A 10,285-nucleotide genomic window follows, 5' to 3' on the forward strand; every position below is an offset into this window, starting at 1 on the left:
ATAAGAGTTTTGCAACAAAAAATCAGGTACCTGGAACATCAAAAGATTAATGTTAAAGAAAACCAGACATCTCAAGGTAATGAATTTAGCATGCTTTTGCATGTATGGGAAGATACAAGAGTCTGGGCTAGTTAAAATCATTCCTTTGATATGCTTAGCTATCTAGGGCCAGGGTCCTGTTTTTCTCCATCCTGAATCCCCTTAGGGTGCATAGTTGTCAGTGGCTGCTGGCTTGATGGCCACAACACTCTTTGTTTACTGATATGACAGGCAACATTTTTTGATCTACAGCATGACCTTGGGCAACCTAACCTCTCTGTGCCTCAGTTTCCTCGCCTATAAAATGTGGGAACTAACTGCACCTATCTCATAGAGTTGTTGCAAGGAGTAATTGAGTTAATATGTGTGAAATACTGGAACAGTGCCTGGTGCATGGTCTCTGTTCCATGTGTTCCTGTTAGTATTACTCTCATTTTTTGTTATTATTCATTCATGAAATATTTACTAGTCTCTGCTCTTACTCTAGTCATCATAATACGACACTGAGCAAAGCAAACAACAAACAGTCCTCATGGAACCTACACAGAGACAAACACAAATCAAATAATCTCACAAATATACAATAGTAAACATGATATAAATGCTTGAGGGATGCCTGTCCCCTTTAAAATCATGAGCCTATCTACCAGATTTCTTAATACTGCAGTTCCTCTGTTTTTTCCAGGTGGCAGGAAGGAGTCTGCTTGGCTACTGACTGGTGAACTAGTAATGACTTGCTTATCTGATCCCTTTGTGCCCTATTTCTAAGGAAAGGCCTGGTTCCCACTGGTTTCCATTCTTCCCCATCTAGTTTCGGAACAGCTCTATTAAACAGTGCAACCCATACCTCATGCTTCCTGCATCACGGAGCTGCCCCTTTGAATGTCAGCCTAGGTCCTGATTCTACTCAAATCAGCAGTCTTCCTGGGCTCTGCCACTCGGGTGGCGGTGGCGCCTCATTGTCTGTCATATTGCTCCGGGTTGCCCATATTCCCATACCTTCTACAGCGCACACTTTGGGATACCTGGATCTGGCTTCACATGCTGCCTCTACCATTTGTTACTGTATGAGTTTTACCAAGCTTCTCAACCTTTCTCATTCAATCTTTGTAGTTGCATCTGTGAAATGAGAATAAAAAATATCTACATTATAGACAAAAGCACCTTAAATAAGATAAAACCACATGAAACAGCTTTTAGTGTCTAACATTCAGTAAATAAATTCATTCACACAATAAGTATTTATCCCCAGGTACTAAGGCTATTTAACCAACAAGTACTTATCGTCAAGCTCTGAAGTTACAAGGGTAAAAAAAAGATGTAAATTGGTTTCTTTGTTTGGGAAGATTATATTCTATTGGGAGAGGCAACTAAAAAGTTAAATAATGTAAATTATAATACATACAATATAGGAAACAAAAAAAATTGTTGCGATAGAAAAACAAAGGCAACTTACTATAGGTAGAGCAGTCAAGAAGGGTGGTGGGGAGAGGCAGCCAGAGGAATGAGCATGTGCAAACATCCTGAGGTGGGAAAGATTAGCATGTTTGAGGGTCTGAAAGATCACAGTGGCTAGAGCCTGGTGAGCCAGGAGTGGAGTGGCACAAGATGAGATTGAAGAGGTGGACTTTCTAGGCCTCCACAATAAATGGTTTGGATCTTTCTTATAATTTAATTTCTGTCCCTCCTAGGACCACTGCTAGCCCCCTGTTTTATTTTTTAAATAACAGATAGATATTGCCACACAGAAGTCTAGTTGCTCGATCTCCATTTTAGGAATTGGTCTTGTTACTTTTAATCCAGCTCTTTAGGGAATGAAGAGGGGAAGGGGAGAGACAGTATGATATACATAATATTCTTCCATTTTCTTCCTTCTCTTCAAATGTTGGCATGCCCTAGGGGCTCAGTCCTGCATCCATGCTTTCCATCATAATCTCCTTCAGCCCCAAGGCTTTATGTAGCATTTTGGGCCAGTGACCCCAGTTTACATCTCCAGACTTGAGAGCGCTCCAGATGGACATCTAACAGATGGCCTCTTCACGTCACTACCTGGGTGTTCAATAGGCATCTCAAATTTAATGTGACCAGAAGAGAGCCATTCATTTTTGCCCTAAAATCTGCTCTTCCTCCATTTTCCCTATCTTTACCACCATCCAACATTTTATTCAAATCAAAATTGCAGATAAAATCCTGACTCCTCCCTTCCTCATGCCATCCCCCATCCAATCCATCCATAGTACATCTAAAATAGATCTTTTATCTATTTCTCTATCTCACAGCCATCCCTCTCCCTGAGTCAATCCATCATCATTTGAACTACCTGGGCTACTGCAGTCCTCTGTCTCCTAAATGATCTACCTATTTCCACCATTAATCAATTGTTCGTAGATTGTTATCCCCAACAATCAATTCTCCACACACCAGCCAAAGTGAGCTGTTGAGAACACGAACATAAATCACATCATGTTACTTTCCTACTTAAAACCTCCAGTGCTTCCCACTGCACTTAGAATACAATCCAAACCCCTGACCCTGGACTATGAGATCTTATACGACCTGGCCCCTTAGCTCCCCTCTCCTACCTTACCTCTTAGTCCTACATCTCCTCTCCTCCTGTGTCATGAAGTTCCCGCAATACTATCTTCAAACACACCACAATGGCTTCCACCTGAAGGGCTGCACACGTCTTGTTCCCTCTACCTCGGGCCCTGCTCCTGATCTTTGCAGGTCTGGCATTCTCTTGTCCTTCAGGCCATGCCTAAATTCTTCTCTCCCAGAGAAGCCTTCTCCAGCCTCTCATTTTGCAGAAGTCCCTCATTCCCACGCCACTCAGCAGGACTTCCTATGATGGAAATGTTGCAAATGTTCTATAATCAGTGCTGATCAATACAGTAGACACAAGGTAAGCAGATCTCTACTTGATCATCGTTGATAATACCATGGGCCCAGACTGCTCAGATTCAAAGTCCAACTCTGCATTTCTGTCTGTTAACCCCTCTGTGCCTCAGTTTGCTCATAGGATGTTTATCAGGATTTAATGAGTTAATAAATGTGGTGAATTTAGAACAGTACCTGGCAGAGAATAAGCGCTCAAGAAGCGTTAGCTCTTATTGTTATTATTACTGCTACTACTACTGAATTTTGTGCTGAAGACAGATTTTCTGCTTTTATTTGCTGTTAATTAGGTTCTCATAAGTTATAATCACGTCACTCAAGGTTCTTAGTTGCAGGCAACAAAAACCAACTCCAGCTGACTTAAGCAGGAAATGGGATTTATTTAAGACATGGGGAGTGACTCCCAGAATCACTGGAAGAACTAAAGAACTGACATGGGGCTGTGCTGTTGATAACAACAGCTAAATCACAAGGGAGACCCGCCCGGTGAGACCTCCTCTTCCCTCTTTCCCCGCTACTACCACTGTCACCTCTGAAGCTCAGGTGTTCGGACTTGCACCACTGACACCCCAAGTCCTAGATGCTGCGTACAGCCAACTGCCCTGAGGAACTCAGTTTTCCTTCAGCTGTCACCACCACGGAATTCAAGCCTCCCAGCCCCCACCTCACTGGCTCTGGGTTCTCAGCTGGCATCGTCTGACTGATGGAGGCGTGATCTCAGAGAGATGCCAGAATAGCAAGGATTTGGCATTTTCTTCTTCTATGGTTGTGGATAAGCCTGCTTCCTTCCAAGATTCATTAGTTGGGGAATTTCTAAAACATAGCATGAGCATTCCAATGCTGGACTGCCAAAACAATTTTTAAAGGCAAGCGTCTGCTAAAGTGGTCATTAATAATTTCTCCATGATGAGCGTAGTTTTTTAATTCATGTATTAAAAATTCAGGAAGTTCTCCCAAGGATTTACACCCTCATTATATCCCTTTCAAGGTCATAATGGTAGTCTTGGAACTAAAATAAAAGATTGGTCAAAATACTAATTGCTTGACTGATTTATTTGCGTTATTATTTTTTCACTGATGGATTATCCTTCGTGAGAAACTCATTAGTTGCTTATTATAATTCCCCATCGATCCTTGTGCTCTTTCTACACTCAGAAGCTGTGATATTACAAGCCTCTTACCCCTTAAAAATTAAGTGGTTTCTATTTATGACCTCCTTGGAAGAAGTTCAAAATCTTATTGCTTGTGGTATTTTAATTTTATTTTTCTAGGAGACAGTCATGAGAGTTTCTCTCATTAGAAACTTCAGAATAGGTGGCTCTGGGCCCATGTGATTCGGCGCCAGAGAACTTGAAATGAAGTAGATGCTCCCCTGCACATTAAAGAAGGAGCCCCTGACACCAAGGTCAAGGCCATTTTATATGCCTACCAACAGCTTACATGGATCTAAAAGGAGGAGACGGGATATTTCTGCTCCAGGTAATATTCTACTGCCATTATCTCAAGAATCTAGAATTTTTCTCTGGTCTTTTACCTTGAGATCTTTTATTTCCTCTTTTATTTTCCCCTTTTATTTTTCCCTGATGCTATCCATCTGTAGAGGGTTGTCCAAAAAACACACATTAGGCAAGTTGGTTGGATTGCTTTAAAAAGTACTTTACAAGAGTGTAAGAAAAAAAATGGTGAGATACAACTCACATGTAGGTGGGTCAACTTGGAGTTAAAGTCTTGGTTACTTAATTCAGCTTGACTCATCTTAAATAATGGTTCAACCACAGAGACTTTGCCTCTTGGGGGACATTTGATAACATCTGGAAATTTTTTTTTGTGTCACAGCTGGGGATGGGGCAGGGCAACGCTATTGACAGCTAGCAGGTAGAGGTCAGGGGTGTTGCCAAACACCCTGCAATGCACAGGACTGCTCCCTCAGATAAAAAAAATCCTCCCACCCAAGATGTTAATAATGCCTAGGCTGAGAAATCCTATGTGAACAGAGGGACTTTCACAGACAATTCCGCTTTTCCTTCCTCACTCCATAGCCCTTTTCCTTCCTGGTCTAGAGACTCTTTCTGGCTCTCAGGTCTTTAAAGAAGTGAGATTCTTTCAAAGTGGTCACCCCAGAGCTCAGCCTTAAGCTTGAACTTGGAAGATAAATTCACACCCTGATCTTCCATTCTGAAAATTCTTTGAACAAATTGACCTTGGTAAATCCTCCTTGGTTTGAAGCCTTTTCTGAAACACTCAGTTCTGTGTATTTGAACCTGAGATTTAAAAGACTCAACTCCTGTTCTCCCCACAAGGCGCACATCTGACCCCAATTTCTCTGAACGGTGTAGCCCTAAAGTTCCGATGGCATCCTACCTACAGCCGCGTGGCCTTGGAAAGTCACAAGAGCTCTCCCCACAGCATTTCCACATCAGTAAAATAAAATAATACAACTAATATTATAAGGTAGTTCGACGATCAGATGAAATAGTATAGAAGCATTTAATAATCTATAAACAGTAGAATGTTTATTTTTGCCATTGTTATTATTTTTCTCCCCAACTCTTTTCCATACCCTGCTCCCCTGTGGTTAATATGTGTAGGCCTCCCTGATAAGGATGTCATGCAGTTTTTTGTTGTTGTTGTCGCCTTTAGCAACAAAATCAGCATATCTATAACACACATTTTTGTTACTCTTGCTCCTACCCTTGTAGGCAGTGAATCTATGTAGTCACATGCTTTGAAGAGTTGAGAAGGGAAGACGTGGCAAGGGGACCCTCCACAAATCTAGCAGAAAAAAAATTATAGATGGTTCAGGATTTTTACTATATGATACCTGGAGATAGGAAATAAAATGAATTATCATAAAATACTATATTTTCTCTTAGGAACAATCTTAAGATTTGTGGTTGAAAAAAAATGGCATCAAATAAATCTAAGAAAGAACAAAGACTAAACAAAAATCTATAATCTTTGAAACAGAAATTTACTTCAAGCCATAGAAAATAAACATAAAGAAGTCATACAGATTGACACATAACATTTATGTTAGTCTTAATATTTATAAAACTTTTTTATTGATGGACTTGGATAGTTTATGTTATGAAAACACAGCTCATGGAAGTCTGAATTACTATCTTCTTTTTCCTTTAGTAAGTTTCTCTAAACCTAGCCGAAACAATCCATCTACCTTGGAGGGCCTTGCAATGTTGAGACCGTTATTCATAGTCAAGGCAGTATCTAAGCATTTGAAGCTTTCCCAAAGAACCTGAGTTCCCCATTGCCTTTCTCCTCCAGCGTTGGATGGGAAAACAAACCACGTAAGGAAAGCTATAAAGAAATGAATGGCATAAAGGACGATCACAGTCCTTTGACTGTGATCATTGGAAGGTAGTAACGAGTTGACTGTTGATGAAGTACAAAGTCTTTTGAGGAACAGGTCATGGAGATGCATTTCTCCCCTCATCATATTGCTCTCCTGAGTTACTGCCGAAAGACAGCAGCATCAAACGCTACTTCAGAGACTGTAGAGTGAGTGAGTCTATTCACAAGCTGAATTATGGGTCCAAACCCACCCATATCCACTTACACACATTAGTATCCATTTGTCTCTATTGCCTAGTAAACCACCTTTCAATTTTATAAATATGATTCCTTCATCCCATATGTATTCTTTAGTAAGTATAGACGAAGAAAACATTTCAGGATTATTTAACCAGCAATGTTATAAATGCAGACATTTTGAAGTGTGCATCTTGAATGGAAAATCCATTTCCCTCCAGATACAAGCATTTATTTGGAAATTATTCTTGATGCATAGGATCAGACTTTATACTGTGTTTCCATATTGTTACTGTAATTAACACTGGCAATTTACTGTTGCTTGTTCTTGAAGGCAGACTGCTGTTTAATAGTCCACTGAGATTTCAGCTCTTCCTTTAAGAGGTCGTTAGCTGTGTCATGAACTCAACTCAGTGTGGCAGATTTTGCAAGCTAAATCCCTGTTTCTTAATCCATTCTGTCTGGCCTAGTTCCCTCCGGGTCCATTACAGCAATTGCTGTCACTTGTGATAGTGTGACATTTGCCTTTTCTATCTTAGGTTCAGGATTGCAAAGTTAACACCTCAGAGACTATTCATCTGAACCCAGAGATGTGTCTGAAAATTCAGGTACTCCCAAATGTGAGCAGTGGTGCCTGGCACTGACATCCACGTAGGGATGGAAAAGGAAAAACTGCATACTTTCCAGTTGATTTTATTTTGTTTATTACAATTTATTTACTTCTATAAAATAAGGCAGTAATGACAAATCACCCTCTAATAATTAACTATAAAAACTGAAACATAATTCAGAACAAAGAAGAAATTCAAACATCTCGGTAAATTCTCACAAGTAAACATATGCAATAAGTCAGGATCTCCCCTTACCTCCAAACTAAACATCTCTGTTTGGTCAGGTTAACTCACCATCTTCCCAAAATGGTTGAGGCTGCTTAAGCTCTGACTACTGGCATTCTAAAAATGAACCTAGATCCTTTGAAGTAGGGGTACCTCGGCAGCTCTAGTGCCACACGTGGTAACGCTAGTTGTGTGCTCAGTCCAAACACTGGGGCCTCCCAGATTCACGGCCATCCCCATTTTCCCATACACACCCACACACAGCATGGTCTGTATGCTGCCCTGCTGACCCAACTTTGGTCTTGGACCAAAGTTTGGTTCCTGTGCCTGGAACTCAGTGCTGATACCGTGCATTAATCTTAGGGCACTTAATCAGGGCATGAGGAAGAGCAGGTTTCCTTGAAACCTCATCTAGAAATTGTTTAGCTATAAGGGTCTTAACTCTCCATAACATGGAATCTACCTGAGGCATAAAATCTAAATGAGAACTTGAGAGAAGCAAGAGAAATGGGAAACTGAACTTTATACTCATTAGACTTTCTGTGTAATATTAGTGCCATTTTAGCACTGCACTGTTCTTACCATGTTGGAAAAGTTTGTCAGTAATATTCTACAGGTCATACTTTCTTCTCCCCCTAGAAAAATCCCTACAACACATTCAGCAAGTCCACATTATTGTCAAGACTTGCTCTGACTGTTCACTCACACATTCTTACTAGCTGAGGCCACCCAGTCCCTGATTCTGCCAAGCCTGCACCTGTCTTGGCATTTGCAATTGCTGTTTCTTCTGCGTAGAACGCTCTCCCTGCAGAAGCTTGAGTAGCTCACTCCTTCTCATCCAAGTCTCAGCTCAAATATTCTGCTCTCAGAGAGGCTGCCTTTCACTGCCCTACTAGCTAAAGTTGCCCCTCTCCAACAACATTCACTGTTATAACACCCATCTTTAGTTTCTTCATACCACTAAATACTACCTACATTATCTTAGTCATTTACTTGTTTATTATCTATCTCCCCCACCAGACTGTTTATTAATATACCTAATAGATAAGGGCAGAGTAGGAACAGGATAACCGCCATAAACATTCCCATTTGAAATGGAGAAGAGTGGGATAGAGATAGCAATCACTATTCTGTGGTAATTGTGGAATCCTGCCAGGCAGACATCACAAGGGTCCTCCACCCTAAGGTGGGAAATGTTCCTTGATTAGGTTTCAGTTCTGATCCATGGTAGATCCTCCTCCCCCACTGCATTGTTTTCCTGTGGTCCTTAGCTCCATTTTCCATCATTTAAGGGAGTTCTTTCCATTGTCCCTCATGTCCTTCTATTAAATGAGCATGAAGAATGTGTCCTTGGATTTTGCGGGGGGCAGGTAATTAGGTTTATTTATTTATTTTTTAATGGAGGTACTGGGGATCAAACCCAGGACCTTGCGCATGCTAAGCATGCACTCTACCACTGAGCTATACACGCCCCCTGTCCTCCTTAGATTTTGAGCAGCTTTCTCAGACTACTTCCTGCCCACAGAAAGTTGAGCCCCAAGGGTCATTTTAAGTCTCACTCACAGCTTCCCTTTGCACTCACTGGTAGATATTTTGGCACCACCCTAAAAAATTTAGTCATCTTCTCTATTTGATTCAAGTTGGCTCCATGTGCTATTGTCACAGCCACTGCACTTTCTGAGACAAAAATTTTTCTTTAATTTCTCTCTTGTGGGCAAATTGAGCCCATCAGCCTTTGTCACTGGGGAGACCTGTACCATTTTATCCAACTGAAGGGACATACTGGGCACCACTTTAATCCACTTGGAGATTTCAGTCATGAATGTGACAGTCATATCCTTGATTTGATCCTTGACACAAGGCTGAGGTCTAGTCAGCCTTTGTTGCTCAACTCAGTTAAAGATGAGAATCATTTGCATCTTATAAACAGTATACGTTTCTGAATCTATGGACTCCACAATCTCTTCCATTTCTAATTGCAAGCTTGACAATTATTTTCTGATTCATCTTTTCCTATAACATCTTATGTAATCAATAGTTACTAACATCCAAATGTATCTAGCAAACATATACATCCAACAGCAGCAAAATACAATTCTTTTCAAGTGCAATATTTTCTAGATATGTTAGGCAACAAAACAAGTCTCAACAAATTCAAGATATAAATTATATCAAGTATCTTTCCCAACCACAGTGGTATGAAACAAGTAATAGAAGGAAAGCTGGAAACTCACAAATATGTGGAAAATAAACAAGACAATCCTGAACAACCAATGGATCAAAGAAGAAATCAGAAGGGAACTTCAAAAATATCTTGAGACAAATTAAAATGGAAACACAACATACCAAAATGTACGGGATATAGCAAAAGCAGTTCTAACAGGAGTGTTTATAGCTATAAACACATACATCAAGAAAAAAGAAAGAGGAGTTGGCTTCAAGATGGAGGAATAGAAGGACACAGAGCTTACCTTCTCCCACAAATACATCAAAAATATATCCACGTGTGAAACAATTCTCATGGAATACCTACTGAACTCTGGCAGAAGATCTTGTAGAAGTGAAACTACAAGGAAAATCATCACAAAACTGGCATGCCAAACACCCATAAAGATTACTAAACTCTTGAATGCTTAAAAATAAGCCCATGAAGAGAATAAACACTGCAGATCACCTTCTAGCATTTCCAGCATATCTTTTCCATTTTCTTCATGGTTTCATGTAGAAGTTATCCACACTGATTAACTTAAAAAAAAAAAAAAAACAGAGAAAGAGAAAATAAAACTGGCATAAAGTTGAGCCAGATGCGTACAGTGTCTGTCTCTTGGAAAATGTGTGCAAGCTTCAAGACTTCACATTGAAAGGCATCAGGAGGAATAGGCTAGATGGACTGAGCCTTTAGCTGCAGCAAGAAGGTCAAGTGAAGGGTAAAATAGCTGTGATGACCTGTGTCTTACCTAAAAATCCAA

This window comes from Camelus bactrianus, chromosome 7 (genome assembly GCF_048773025.1).
Source record: "Camelus bactrianus isolate YW-2024 breed Bactrian camel chromosome 7, ASM4877302v1, whole genome shotgun sequence".
Taxonomy (NCBI): Eukaryota; Metazoa; Chordata; class Mammalia; order Artiodactyla; family Camelidae; genus Camelus; species Camelus bactrianus.